This window comes from Pteropus medius, unplaced genomic scaffold (genome assembly GCF_902729225.1).
Source record: "Pteropus medius unplaced genomic scaffold, Ma_sr-lr_union100, whole genome shotgun sequence".
NCBI lineage: Eukaryota > Metazoa > Chordata > Mammalia > Chiroptera > Pteropodidae > Pteropus > Pteropus medius.
The window spans coordinates 21,188,104-21,201,834 of record NW_024351730.1 but is presented as its reverse complement, the minus strand read 5'-3'; the positions used below and the strand labels follow the sequence as shown (position 1 = coordinate 21,201,834).

At 36.1% G+C, this 13,731-nt stretch overlaps 1 protein-coding gene and 1 pseudogene across 9 annotated transcripts in view; both read right to left on the bottom strand.

Annotated features, from left to right (window-relative positions):
- Positions 1-13,731, bottom strand: part of SLC4A4 (solute carrier family 4 member 4) — a 357,503-nt gene that overhangs the window by 105,529 nt on the left and 238,243 nt on the right. The gene's annotated exons all lie outside the window — the stretch shown is intronic.
- LOC120588384 (uncharacterized) lies at positions 4,799-4,917 on the bottom strand (annotated as a pseudogene).

Sequence of the window (13,731 nt, the reverse complement as noted above, 5' to 3'; positions counted from 1 at the left end):
CAATAAACTGTAAACAATAATAAAATACTAAGAAAAAATTGTAAAAATTAAAGAAAACAGTAAAGAATTACCCAGGAATTTCAAAGAACAATAAAAGATAATGAAAACAAGAACAGAATCTAGGGCTTTCGTATCAGGTTGAAATCACCCAATAAACTCATCCAGATTAAATTTCAAAAATAAAGTTTGACATTCCTTTCTTATAGATCATTAGTTGATTCTCCAAGGGATACCCAGCCTGGATTTTATGCAGGGTCAACTATGAGAACACACACAGTGAAAAAAGAAATTCCCTTAGCCAATCTTCCTTTCAAAGAAATGGATTTCAAATGGCTGCCATATGGAGCTACAATTGGTAAGAGATATTTTGACTAGTTTAGCAAAATTGTGCCTGTGTGTGTGTGTGTGTGTGTGTGTGTGTCTTTACCAGGTTACACCACCAACTCTGTGAATCCCGATGTGTACACTCCAGGTTCCTTTCATACTAGCCTGTATTTTCTTTCAGAATAAGGTCTTGCTATATAATTACTCAGAAGTACATGGCTTTCCCTCTGCCATAAGTGTTTATAATTTAACGTTCTTATAATTTAAAGTTCTTATAATTTAACGTTCTTATAATTTAACGTTCTTATAATTTAACGTTCCTTACTTAGTGATTTTCTAACAACCCAGTGAACACAGTATTAGCGTACCAAGAAACTAGAGAACATGAATGGATAAAGCAGAACACGTGGATTAATTATAAAAAAAAGATAGCTTACTTGGAAGGACAGCCCTGTGTGGTGATGGAAAAGTTACTCAAACATAAGTAATATGCATCACATATTGCTAATTGAAAAAGTTAATCTTTCATACCCCACTCAGGTCTTAGATTTTCCTGCCTTCGCTATGAAAACAATTTGCATATTTTAGGTTTTCTACAGTAACATATCACATAGTAACTGCCAACCAATGTTAATAGTCCTTTACTGAGATAACTATTTGAGTAACACTATGTCCTAGTTCCCTTACCATCACCCTCATACCTACAGCATGATCTCGTAAGTAGGTCCAGGCTATCATATTTTTCCTCAGTCACTAGGCAGATATTTAAACCCTACCTCCTTTTCTCTGCTATTATTAGCACATGTTAAAATAAGTGCATCTGTGATAAAATATCATTTATAACCAGGTTTGTCATTTGAACCTGATTTAGTAGAAGGTGATCCTATAGGCTGTCCTTACCACAAGTAATGTTTTTAAAATCATCTAAATTTGAGTATATTTTTCATTATTTTTACAACACTTAAACCTACTGCTACCCCATCCACATTTTTTTTTCCATGAGAATGATTTTAATCTTCCAATCTATACTTATTCTCAATTCACCCTGCCTCATGCCTCATGCCTATAGGCAAACATCCAGCTGTTTTCCTGAGCAAAGAGCTTATTCCTGTCTTTCTTACTGATGTTCTTTCTTCTTCTTTTCTCCTTAACTTAATTTTCTTCTTCCTGTTGACTTTGTTCCCTTCCATTCTCTTTGGAAATTGCCAGCTCTTATTCTTTCCCCACAAAGAAACTCACCCGGTAAGCTCAAAATCATTCTAGGTCACCCTAGTACCATGTCTTTCCATTGCAAAGATACCTGTGTTAACAGTAAAATAGGGTCACTATACTTACCAGTTTGTTTATGACAGTCCCAATTTACCCCCACTGTCCTGGTATAATTATGAATTTTACCTTCTTTCATACTCAAAAGTATCTTGGACTATGAAAAACATTATATGGTCATCTTACATATTAATCTCACTGAAGTTGACTTTTGAGTGGAGCCTAAGATATGATGTTAAAGAATAATTACACATTATGGAAACTTAAGATTCAAGGAACTCAAAAGAATGAGGGAAAGCCTAAGTCAAAAAAATTATTTATGCTCTCTGAGTGTGAATTTATTGATTTATTATATGCAAACAAGATTAACTGTTAGGGTAAGAAAAAGTGTTCTCCCATGAGTGAGATGCTTCTGCCTCTGTCCGCTCTCTCTACACCTTGGGGAAAGTGGCCAATTTGATGAATTAAAGTTTGACAAATTCATTGGGACTTTTTTTCTAATGGGAGGATACAGTGCCTTGAGGACAAGAAGCAAGCTGGCTATTTTTTCTTACAGCAAGACAAGTGAATGGAAAAAAGAGACTTGACATCTTCATTTATGTGGTTGGTTAGATAAGTTGACAGAGTCTGCTTCATAGGATCGACTATATTTCTCTATCATAACACATAACTCTTAAGTTTATGAATCCCAAAATTTAGGTTCTGTATGTGCTATTGTAGGCTGTATATTTGGTAAACTAGAAATTTCCAACCTAAATAGTGTTTTTGAGAGGCTTCACTTCTAGCTATGGTAATCTAGCTAGTATCACCCCAACACTTCCAGCAAGAAAAAGTGAAAAGCTGGATTTTTACAATGTGTTTAAAAGATTCAGAAAGTTACCATGACATTAAAAACTTAAGGAGACAATATCTCTGAAGAAGGAAACTGCATAGAGATGAGGATAAATTCAGCTGATTTTCTTCTAAAGGCATTTGATAATTGCTAAGTAGCTGCAGGGATTCAGAAATTGAGATCCTTCAGCACTCTCAAAAAGATGGGCCCTCATGTCAGGCATCCAGTTGAGACCCTCTAAAGGACAAGACTCAAGGCATAGGGCAAACTAGGAATAGACCAATCCACTTAAAGACTGAAACCCAGCTTCCAATCAGCCCAATGTTAAGGTGGCCTGCCCCTAGCATAAATACCAGCCAAAAGCAAAAGAAATAATCTCTGAAGAAAGATAACATCATCAAGAATATTAAATTATCTCTACTGTGTATAAATTATATCTGACATTCAATCAGAAATTACTAGGCTTACTTGTAGGCAAGATCAAATGACTGGAATCCAAGAGAAAAAAAAAACAAAACAGAAATTAGAAAGAAACTTAAAGTAGAGCTACATACTGCAGTTATCGGACATAGACTTTGAAATAACTTAACAATATTTTTAAAATATTATTACAAGATGGTAAATTCATCAGAACCTGTTTTTTTTAAAAGTAGATATCTTAGAGATTAGAATATGTATCATTGATTTATTAAAGCTGATATTACTCATAATATGAAAATATGACATATCGAAATGAGAAATGCAGCTAAACATCTGCATTGAGTAAAATTCATAGCCTTGAATGCAGTATTACAGAAGAAGAAAAGCTAAAGTTTAATGATCTAAATATATACCTCAAGAAGTAAAAAATAAAACAGCATACGAAACTCAAAGGTATAAAGAAGGAAATAAAAATAAGAGAAGAAATCATGACATAGAAAACAAATGTACTATGCTAGTCATGTTCTATTTCATAATCTCAGTGACAATTACACAGGTGTATTCACCTTGTGAAAAAGCATAAAGTAGATTAATGATTTATATATGTGGGTATATGTAAATCACATGCATATGTTTTACTTTAATAAAACAATTATACTACAATGAGTATCTTAATATATAAACTTATTTAATTGCAAATCTGGCTTACAGGAAACCTTTAAAAAAAATCACGGAAGTGAAAAACTAAAACCACATCCCATAGCCATAACTAACTCATACTTTAAAAACTTTTGTGAACATTAGAAGACATAAAAGGTAAAATACCTAGCAAGATACAAAAAAGAAAAAGATATGGAGTTCACTTCTCCCTTCTTCTTTTAAGTTTCTCCAACATATAGAGTAAACCTCCCTACTGCCTTCTCTCTTCCTACTCTGGATATCGAGAAGACCACATGAATGTGCTCTGTCTGAAGTAATATACCACTGCCTTTATCTTCCTCATATCCCATTACTACTCAACATAAATATAATATAACCTAGTCAAGTATACCTTCTCCAGGTTAAAATTAGCCTTTAACAGGGCTAGGATAAAGAAGCAGACCATCAGAAGCAGCCTTCTGAAAACTAATCCCTGGGATAATTTTGAAATAGATTTGACCTATCAAGAACTATGTGTTCCTATTTGGAGTTCCTGGGGATCCTGTAGTGTCAGCTGGAGACTAGTTGATTGCCTACAGATGGGTTCCATGGTTAATTGATAACTGTCTCTGTCTCCCATCTTCCCCCAACTTTCCAGCAGCCCTCTCAACTGATCTGAAGGACTAATTGAAGTAATCAAATTCTAAGTCAATTGGCCTACAGCAGGTACTGGGAAAATAGTTCTTCTCACTGAAAGCTCTGTTCCAGCCTTTCGTTATCATAGGGCTTCCCAGTACAAGAGCAGGCCTAACTCCTGAGTTCCAAGTACGAGCTTGTTTTGCCTCTAGGCTCTTTACGGCTATCAAATGGAGACAGGAGTTCACCAGAGTTCTGGTTTGGAGTTTGCAGCCAGACCTCAGCCAGCAGTGAAGTATTCCTCAGCCTTTGTTTCTCTGTGAATACATTGCCCCTGATGATCTTCTAGAGAGAGTACTGGGCAGAGGACAGGGTTTGGGTGTTCCTGAGCAGCCTGAGCAAACACTGTCTTAAACACACCACAGCATTCCATTTCTAAATCTAACTTCTTTACTATAAATTGTGTGATTGCCGAACTAGGAAATGGGAAAAAGAAAATGATCGGAATCGCTGTTTTATAAGCTTAACCAAGTATTGCTATTTATTCTAAGACCAGGTATGAAAAATTATCTTAAAACTTTTGTTACATATTCTTTACTCATCCCTTAAGCTAATTTGTGAGATAGGACTTTTTCAATGTGATAGAACTATTGAGATAATTATTATAAACTTTTTGTTTTATGCCTACAGCACTTGGTCTTCCTAGGTGGTCTCCCATCCAAGTACTAACCAGGCCTGACCCTGCTTAGCTTCTGAGATCAGATGGGATCGGGCTTGTTCAGAGTAGCATGGCCATAAACTGTTTTGTTTTTAATAGAAGCTCTGATTGCCCTTTAGGTTATCTTCAAGCTGTGATTTAGAATATTTCCAATGGCTAAATTTAAAAACCATTGGCCCAATGTCTAAAAGGCCTAAAAAGGAGCAATTGGTTGAGTGCTTACAGAATCCAAAATTTAGACAATCACTTATAATGTTATTAGTACTGAACATTTATGATATGGTCTGAGATTTCCATAAGTGTACAAAATACGAAATACGAATTCATTATATAAGAAAATAGGCTCTGTGACTACATGTTTTTACTTTTTAAACAATTTCCTACTTTTGTATATTCCATTTTTAAAAATACAAAATGAAAACAGTCCCCGAGGGTGAAAATTTGATTTTCTAATTTTTCCTTCCAAATATAGACATTTACCACCATTAATGCAAATGATTCTGCAAAGCAGCACATTTACAAATGGCTATGAAACTAAATATAACATTAAGTATAATCCATCAGTTCTGATTTCCTAAATAGGATGAAATTTCAAGTACTGACCTAGTTTAAAAACCAACATGTTAAAATCTCAAGTCACATTTTCTTCTGTTTTATATAATTAAAAAAATAAAACTCAATTTTTATTACTATTTAGTTTTTAAAATACTTTCTCAATTACTATCTTAATTGAATTCTTCCATCAAGCTTACGATAAATATATTATTAAACTATCTTTCAGATGAGAGAAACTCAAGTTTGAAAAGTTTAAGGAACTTCATGAAACTCATACAGCTAAATGGCCAAGCCAGGATGGTAATTCTAACTTTTAATGCTCAGTCAGTCCACTTCACTATGTTGTGAAAGTCTGATATTCCTTGATGAATATATTTTACTACCTAAAGTGCAGAAGACATTGTCCTGAAATCTCTGAACCTTTTATACAGCAAACCAATGTTAAGTGTTTACAATGGTTTAGGTTGTGTACAGATAACCTTTAAAAATTTTAATGACTATATTTTATAGTATTTAACAGTATTTAATTGCAGAAAATAATATGAGTTGAGGTGGGGGGAAGGGAGAGCAGAAAGCCCAAATAAAGAGAATAGCACTTTAAAAAGTATTTAAAGAAAGTCAAGAACCCCAAACTCTCCCTGGCTTTGTTCTACCACAGGACTCTAGCCTTCCCTCTGTGATTATACCTACCATGATGCATTCATTGATTGACTTGGCTGTGACTCTTATTAAATTATAAGTATCTTTTAAAAGGGTTCTAAAGTACTCTACAAAAAGAAACTACATATTATTCAACTTTGTTTCTCCAGTACTTTATAAAGGCACCACCTGGTAGTAAGTGTCCACTAAACATTTGTTAAATGCATGAAGTCCATGTGATAATGCCTGTATTATGGCATCTTTATGCTCTGCATAAACACAAATGAGGACACTGAAGGCTCCAGGATAGGTGCTACATTTAGTGGTAGCAAACTTGAGAAAGATCTCTGGTGAGAAGCAAAGAGCCTTTACTGGTTCCAAAACTGATGAGCACATGTCAATGAAAAATAACTTTTGTATTCCAGGCAAGGTGGCATAGATGGTAGAGGCTTTATCCATCATCTCTTCTCGGGACCACACCAAAGTTGTGATGGAAACACAGAGCAAATAGCAATCAGAGTCACCTGGGGTCTGGATGAACAGAAGCCCTACCACTAGCGGGGAGAAATAAAAAATCACCCTGCAAAGGTAGGAGGTAGGAGGGAGTGGAGATGCGAGGCTGCTTGTCCTAGAGGCTGAGTGAGACAGAGGCTACAGCAGCAGCAGCGGCCATCAGGTGCAGATGTTCCTCTTAAAGGGGTTGCAACTGTGACTGGACTTTCATGAGGACGGACTTGCTCGCTCTGAGCACCAGAACTAGGTCAGCGGCTGAGGGATGCCAAGGACTTAAAGGCAGACAGTGAGTTGTCAGAGCGAGGGCCAGAGGCAAGGATCTCTCCCTGGTAGAAGTTCTGGTGGTATCCATTGCTCCTCTGTTGAGCCCCCGACCCTAGTGGTATGCAGATTCAGTGCTGCCATAGCTGAGACATCATGAAACTGGTAGCAGAGGTCACTCCACCCAGAAGATTCCCTGAAACTCTGCCTCTCCCAACTTTCAGCCCTACTGAAACCACATCTAGTGGTGTCCTTGGCGTGCCCTGTGCCCCTTGCTGAGCAGCTCTAAGCCCCACACTGGTGGCGTCTGGCCTCAGTTTCTGCTGTGAGTTTTTGAGGCAACTATAAGCACAGCGTCTGGATTGCTTGCTGAATCTTAACAGGTGGCCCTGGAGGGAAACAGGCTGAGGCTAAACTTGGCCTGTAGCTGAACCCCTGTCAGGACTGTGCCACTGGATACCCACTACACAAGCCACACTAATAAGACTGGGAGACTTGGGAGCTTTGCTTAATATATAGAAACAAACACATAAAGGCAGCCAAAATGGGAAGACAAAGAAGCAGAAGCCACATGAGAGAACAGAAGAGAGATCCAGGAATAATGGAGTCAAGCAATCTAACAGATGCAGAGTTCAAAACACTGGTTATAAAGATGCTCAATGAATTTAGGGGAAGAATAGATGAATTCAGTGAGAACTTTAACAAAGAGATAAAGAACATAAAAATGGAGATGAAAATTATAAAAGGGAACCAGTCATAAATGAAGACTACCATATCTGAGATGAAGAGTATATTAGAGGGAATCAACAGAGTGAATGAAGAAGAGGATCAAATCACTGGTATAGAGGATGGGGTAGCGGAGGACACCCAATCAGAACAGCAACAATAATAAAGAATCCAAAATAATGAAAATAATTTAAGGAGCCTATGGGACAACATCGAACATAACAATATTCACATCATAGTGGTACCAGAAGGAGAAGAGGGAGAACAAGAAGTTGAAAACCTATTTGAAGAAATAATAATGTAAAAATTCTCTAACCTGGTGAAGGAAATAGACATACAACCCAGGAAGCTCAGAGAGTCCCAAAAACAAGGAACCCAAAGAGGCCCACACCAAGACACATCATAATTAAAATGCCAAAGGTTAAATACAAAGAGAGAATCTTAAAAGCAGCAAGAGAAAAAGCAGTTAGTTACCTACACGGGAGCACCCATAAGTCTGGCAGCTGATTTCTCAAAAGAAACTATGCAGGACAGAAGGGCTTGGCACAAACTATTCGACGTGATGAAAATCCAGGATCTACAACCAAGAATACTTTATCCAGCAAAGCTATCATTTAGAGTTGAAGGACAGATAAAGAGCTTCCCACAAAAATAAGCTAAGGAAACTCATCAACACCAGGCCAATATTACAGGAAATGTTGGAGGGACTTCTTTAAGAAGAAAAAACATGTGTCAAAAGCAGGAATAAAGAATGGTAATAATTACATTCCTATCAACAAATACTTCAAATGGAAAAGAATTAAGTGCTCCAACCAAAAGATAGAGTGGCCGAATGGATAAGAAAACAAGACCTCTAAATGTGTTGTCTACAAAGGACTCACTTCAGATTAAAAGACACAGGAAGGGGAAGGAAAAAAATATTTTTTGATGGACCTAGAGGGTATTGTGCTGAATGAAATAAGTCAGATAAAGACAAATATCACATGATTTCACATACATGTGGAATATAAAGAACAAAATAAACAACAATAACAAAAAAAATTCACAAAGAGACTATTTTGAGGGCTACTAAATGGGAAGAAGGTTGGGGGGGCATGGCAAAAAAGAGCAAAGGGATTAAGAAATACAAATGGATGTTACAAAATAGACATATAAAGTGTAGCATGGGGAAAATAGTTAATAATGTAATAAATATGTAAGCGGGAAGAGAGGTACTAGATTTAGTGGGGTGATCACTTTGTGAGTTATATCAATCTCTAATCACTATGCTGTATGACTGAAAATAATATATTAACTAGCTGTCTATTAATTTCAATAAAGCTATAAAAAATAAAAATAAATAAATAAAATAACTTTTATATTAGGGTTGCTTGGTAGTTACCATTCTTTGTTTTTTAAAAATTCCCAATGACAAGCCTTAAAGTCCTACCCTTCTCTAGGATTTATCAGTGAGATTTTGAAAGGGAGTCCTGCTTTTGAAGAATAGCTGTATATTGAATTTCTTCCTAACTTAAGATTTTGACTCTCTCATCAGTAAAACTGAACTCTAATGGAGTTATTTTTTAAAGAGAAGTAAGCCTTTATTTCTTGGTTTCACAAATAAAGCTAGCTGTGCTGGTTGCTCTAATGGCATTATATTTATCAAGAGGCACAAAAGTCTTCAATAATAATTTAAAATTAGTAGTAATACTAATAATTACAAACATTGATTTTTAATCGATATTTCTTGGCCAAGAACCAAACCAGGAACTCTGCATGTATTATCTCCTTAAATTCTCATGACATTTCTATAAACAGTTACTATTGTCACTATTTACCCATGAGGAAATGAGATTTAGAGTTTACAGAACTTGACTAAAATCACAAAATTAGGAAAGGCAGAGAGAAGATCCAAACCAAAGGCTGTCTCTAGAATTCAAGCTTCGCCATGCTAAGCTTGGTGGTTGTTCTCCAGTTGATTTGTTCTCAAGCAGAGAAAAAGAGAATGGACTTTGGTGAGTCAGAGCTATAAACAAATTTCAGTTCTTTCTCTTACTAGCTATAGGACCTTGGGCAAAAAGCTTCATTTCTTTAAGGTGAGTTTTGTCAACTGTAAATATAAGTGACTCCTTCACAGAGTTAAGAGGAGTAAATGGCATAATGTTTGAAAGTGTTTAAACATAATGCTGAACTAGTAACAGGCTGCTCAATAAATGTGTTAAATGGAGAACCATTACGAGGTCCTGAACCAAGAGAATGTCAGTGGGAACAGAATGTTGAAAGAATTGAGAACAATAAAAGGCTGAATAAACAGGAATGGTCGAATGCCTGGGTAATGGGAGTAAACAAAAGGAAGATTCTAGAACGACATAAAACACTAGAATTTCATTTCTTTAAATGCACGATGCCTCCTAACCTCGAAAGGAAATACTTCCCCAGTACTAGTGAATAACATGCACCAGTGAAAATTTGGCTGAGCACTAAAAATATTGGTGCCTTAAATTTTCATTTTATTTTCACCTAAGCAATAGTAGCTGAGAAGATCATAGAGTTCCTTATATTCTGCTATAGCCTCTTCATCTGTAAAGTCAGGTTGATAATAATACATTACATGTAGATAATAGTAAAACTTTCTAGTACAATGTCGGAAATAGCATGATAGATATTAAATAAATGATAACAATAATTATCCTGTCAAAGTTTTAACATAATCCTAAAATATATGAAAAACATGATATAGCAAAATAAATTTTTTCTCTCTCAAAAGAATAAAGTTATATTGGCACCACATTTAATTCAGAAATACAATCCTCTGAATTTTATATAGAAATCTCTTTCCCCAGTTTGTATCATAGACTTAAAAATGTATATTCATCCAGTAGAGTACCTCTCTAAGTAAGTAATTCTACCAAGTATATAGATGCATGAGTTTCAACTTGAGAAGATTGCAGAGATATTTTTCCCATGGTAAGGCTAAAAAAAAACAGATATACTGAAGGCTGAGATTAGTGTAGGTGGATCAGTACAGTTATACTGTAAAACAAATATAATTCCTAACAATAACAGCACCATTTTATTGGCATTCCCTCACATGACACCTTTGAATGACTGCCTTTCAGCAGGAAAAAAAAACAAAACAAAACATAAAATGCTCTACTTTTAACTCTCACCCTACCTATTAATACCTGAAAAGCAGTACTTGTTTACAGTCTTCCCTCTTCCACTCCAAAAAGAAAAATCCTAAACATAGGGTTTCTTTCGTTCTTTCTGCCCCACAATCTCCAGCTACCAGTGAGAAAGCAGAGTTGCAGAAGGAACAACCAAATGAAGACCAAACAAACAAAAAAACAAAAATTAGCATCATGGGGTTAGTGACTTCAAGAGGAAATTATAGTTTAAGGGGAAAAGTTTCATAGTATAGACTGCTCTTTTAAAAAGAAAAAATTCAAGGAATGACAGGGAGGAGGATGTAATCATCAGAGGCAACATAGGCAGCTAGGCAACCAAGATAATGGCTTGACAAACACCTATGCAGAATGTTTTTCTTGTATGGGAACTGAGAAAACCATGTCCACTGCTCACACTATTTGTTCCACCCTAATGCAATCCATGCGGCAGGCAAAGTTCTGCCCTTGGCACCATGTGAACCTTGGAGCTGATGCCTCAGGCTTCCCACCTTCTAATTCTCTGTCCTCAACTTTACCTGCCATTTCCTTCACTCAGAACAAAAAGGAAAAGGTAGCACTCTTATCAAAGCACCAATCAGCAGTTCTGAACTTAGGGATCTAGCAACTCCACGAGTGCTTTGTAATTATATGCAATATTTGGTGCCTATACAATTATTGTGCATGTCTCTGGTGAAAGCATTCATCATTTCCTCACAAAGTCGAATAAATCCTTGACACTGAAGAGCTTAAGAAACACTGCATTAGACAGTCTGAACTGGAACAATACATAATGAAACCAAAACTGCTACTCTCTAAGAGTATACAGAGTTAACACTGAAATTTGTGGCCCAAAGGATGGAAAATTTGGGCTTTCTACTCACTAGAGGAAGAGACATACAGAATGCCACAAAGGGAAAAGGAAAGAGCACCTCTCTACTCCAGACGCTTGTCACCAAAAGAACATGTTCCCCAGCTGATTCTCGCCGAATTCTGGAACTGTAAGGGAGCTAGAGGGCCAGTTCTGGCTCCGAGAGGCCCAGAGAAGCTACAAATTCACTCAAAGTCACACTCCTAGAACAGTAGCAACAGAAGGACAAATGCCCTCTCTTGAGCCCTCCCCTACTTCTATTCTCCGCAACACCGCTGGGACTCAAAACAATTTTTTTAAGAATCATCCATTAAAATACTTTTTTAAAAAGCCATTTAGTGAAAGTGATAAAAAATAGAGCTACTTTCCATTTCAGCATGTCAAATGTGGGGACAAAAATCAGCCTGTAAAACTAACACGTAGACATAACTATTAAGAACTGCTTGGGTGGGTACTTTAATATCTGATTACTTGAAGTCTAATAAGAAATTGTCAATAAAATGTCCATCCACAAAGAGACAAAGGAAGTAAAACACACCATCTATTGAATTCCAAATGGCTGCTAACAGTTTTTTGAGAATTCAGTACTATCAGCTGAGAAACATTTCAACCAGGCCCTTCCAGGGCTGGGATGTACAAGGAACCATATGGCCTCGGCAGAACACTTCAAACAGACAGCTGTATGGCTATAATTAAATCTGTAGTAGTCATGCTATTATTTATTTAGCAGATTTTTTTTTTAACGTACCCTTCACTGAGGTCTCTGAGAACATGCACCAAATTAGAACAATAGAAAATACTGAAGAATCAGAAAAAGAGAATCAGGAGGAGAGTAAAGTTCTGACATAAGAGCGGACAACAGCTATACAAAAATTTCCCTGCGAGGTTCTTCATTTGTACCTGGTGAGCTCTGACTAAGCACCAGTAGGTTATGATCCCTTTACCGACATGAATATTGAACCCGAGGGTCTGTTCACTCCTTTGCTACATGGTACATGCCAGTGCAAAGTTCTACATCTTTTTTGAAATTTGAATTTTTGAATCCTCATGTGCCATTCACTGACATTCATCAAATCAGAAAAATCTTAAAAGAACTCAAAGACTATCTAGTCCAATTTCCTACCCCGTGACCTAATAATTCTAACACCCTACATTTCTAACATGGTCATTTACTTCTTGAATATTATAGGGAAAGACAAAAGCATTCAGTTCAAGAATTAATTCAAATGTCACCTCTGTCTACTCCACAACCCTTGACAGAATTTGTACTCCTTTCTCTCCACTAGGACATCTACCAGCCTACATTACTTACAGATTTGTCTCACAGTCTGCAACCAGAACTTCTGGGAGGCAGAAACTGTGTCATATTTAGTTTTGTAATCCTGATCTCTAATGCAGGTCTAGTGCAAAGGAGGACTTAATAAAAACATTATAAATAAATTAGCAGTTAAGCTCTATTTCTTATCTAATTCATCCTTATATTAAAGTAAAAACTGCCTCCATAAAACATGCACCTGCTATTATAAGTTTATTTCTAGAGCAACATATGGTAAATCTATTCTCTTTCACCATAATACAACCATCTCACTATCCCAGTTAATATAAACACATCTCCTCAAATGTTTTTGAACACTGGACACCTTTGGAAAAATCTAAATCTGATGAGTCCTAAACCTTCTGTCCAAATTAAGTAGGATTTTTCACATTATTTATATCATGTTTTGAACTAACATAGTTTATATATATTCTTGTTAAAGTTTTTGTGGTTTCAGCCTGTCAAGATCATTCTCTATCTTGATTCTACCACTTAAGTTTAGATAGGTAACCTTGTCAATTTTGTGTCCTCTGAGAATCTGATAAGTATGCATTATTTCTTAATCTAAATTGCTAATAAATCTGTTCAGTAGAGCAGTACAAACTAAAAAGTACCATGACATTAGAAACTCCTTCCACATTTACATTGGTTATGTTAATCCCACACACTTGGAGCACAGCTATTCTCTCTAGCTTAGACCCCTGTGATAGTCGCACAGTACCCAGTTCATGAAAGTGCTTACAACAACATCATCATGAACTCTATGGATGATTTACTTCAATGAAGTGTCCTGTTCAGAAAAAAAAAAAAAAAAAAAAAGGTGATATATATTTATGTTCTTCTATTCAATATATAGAGCAATAATTTAGATCA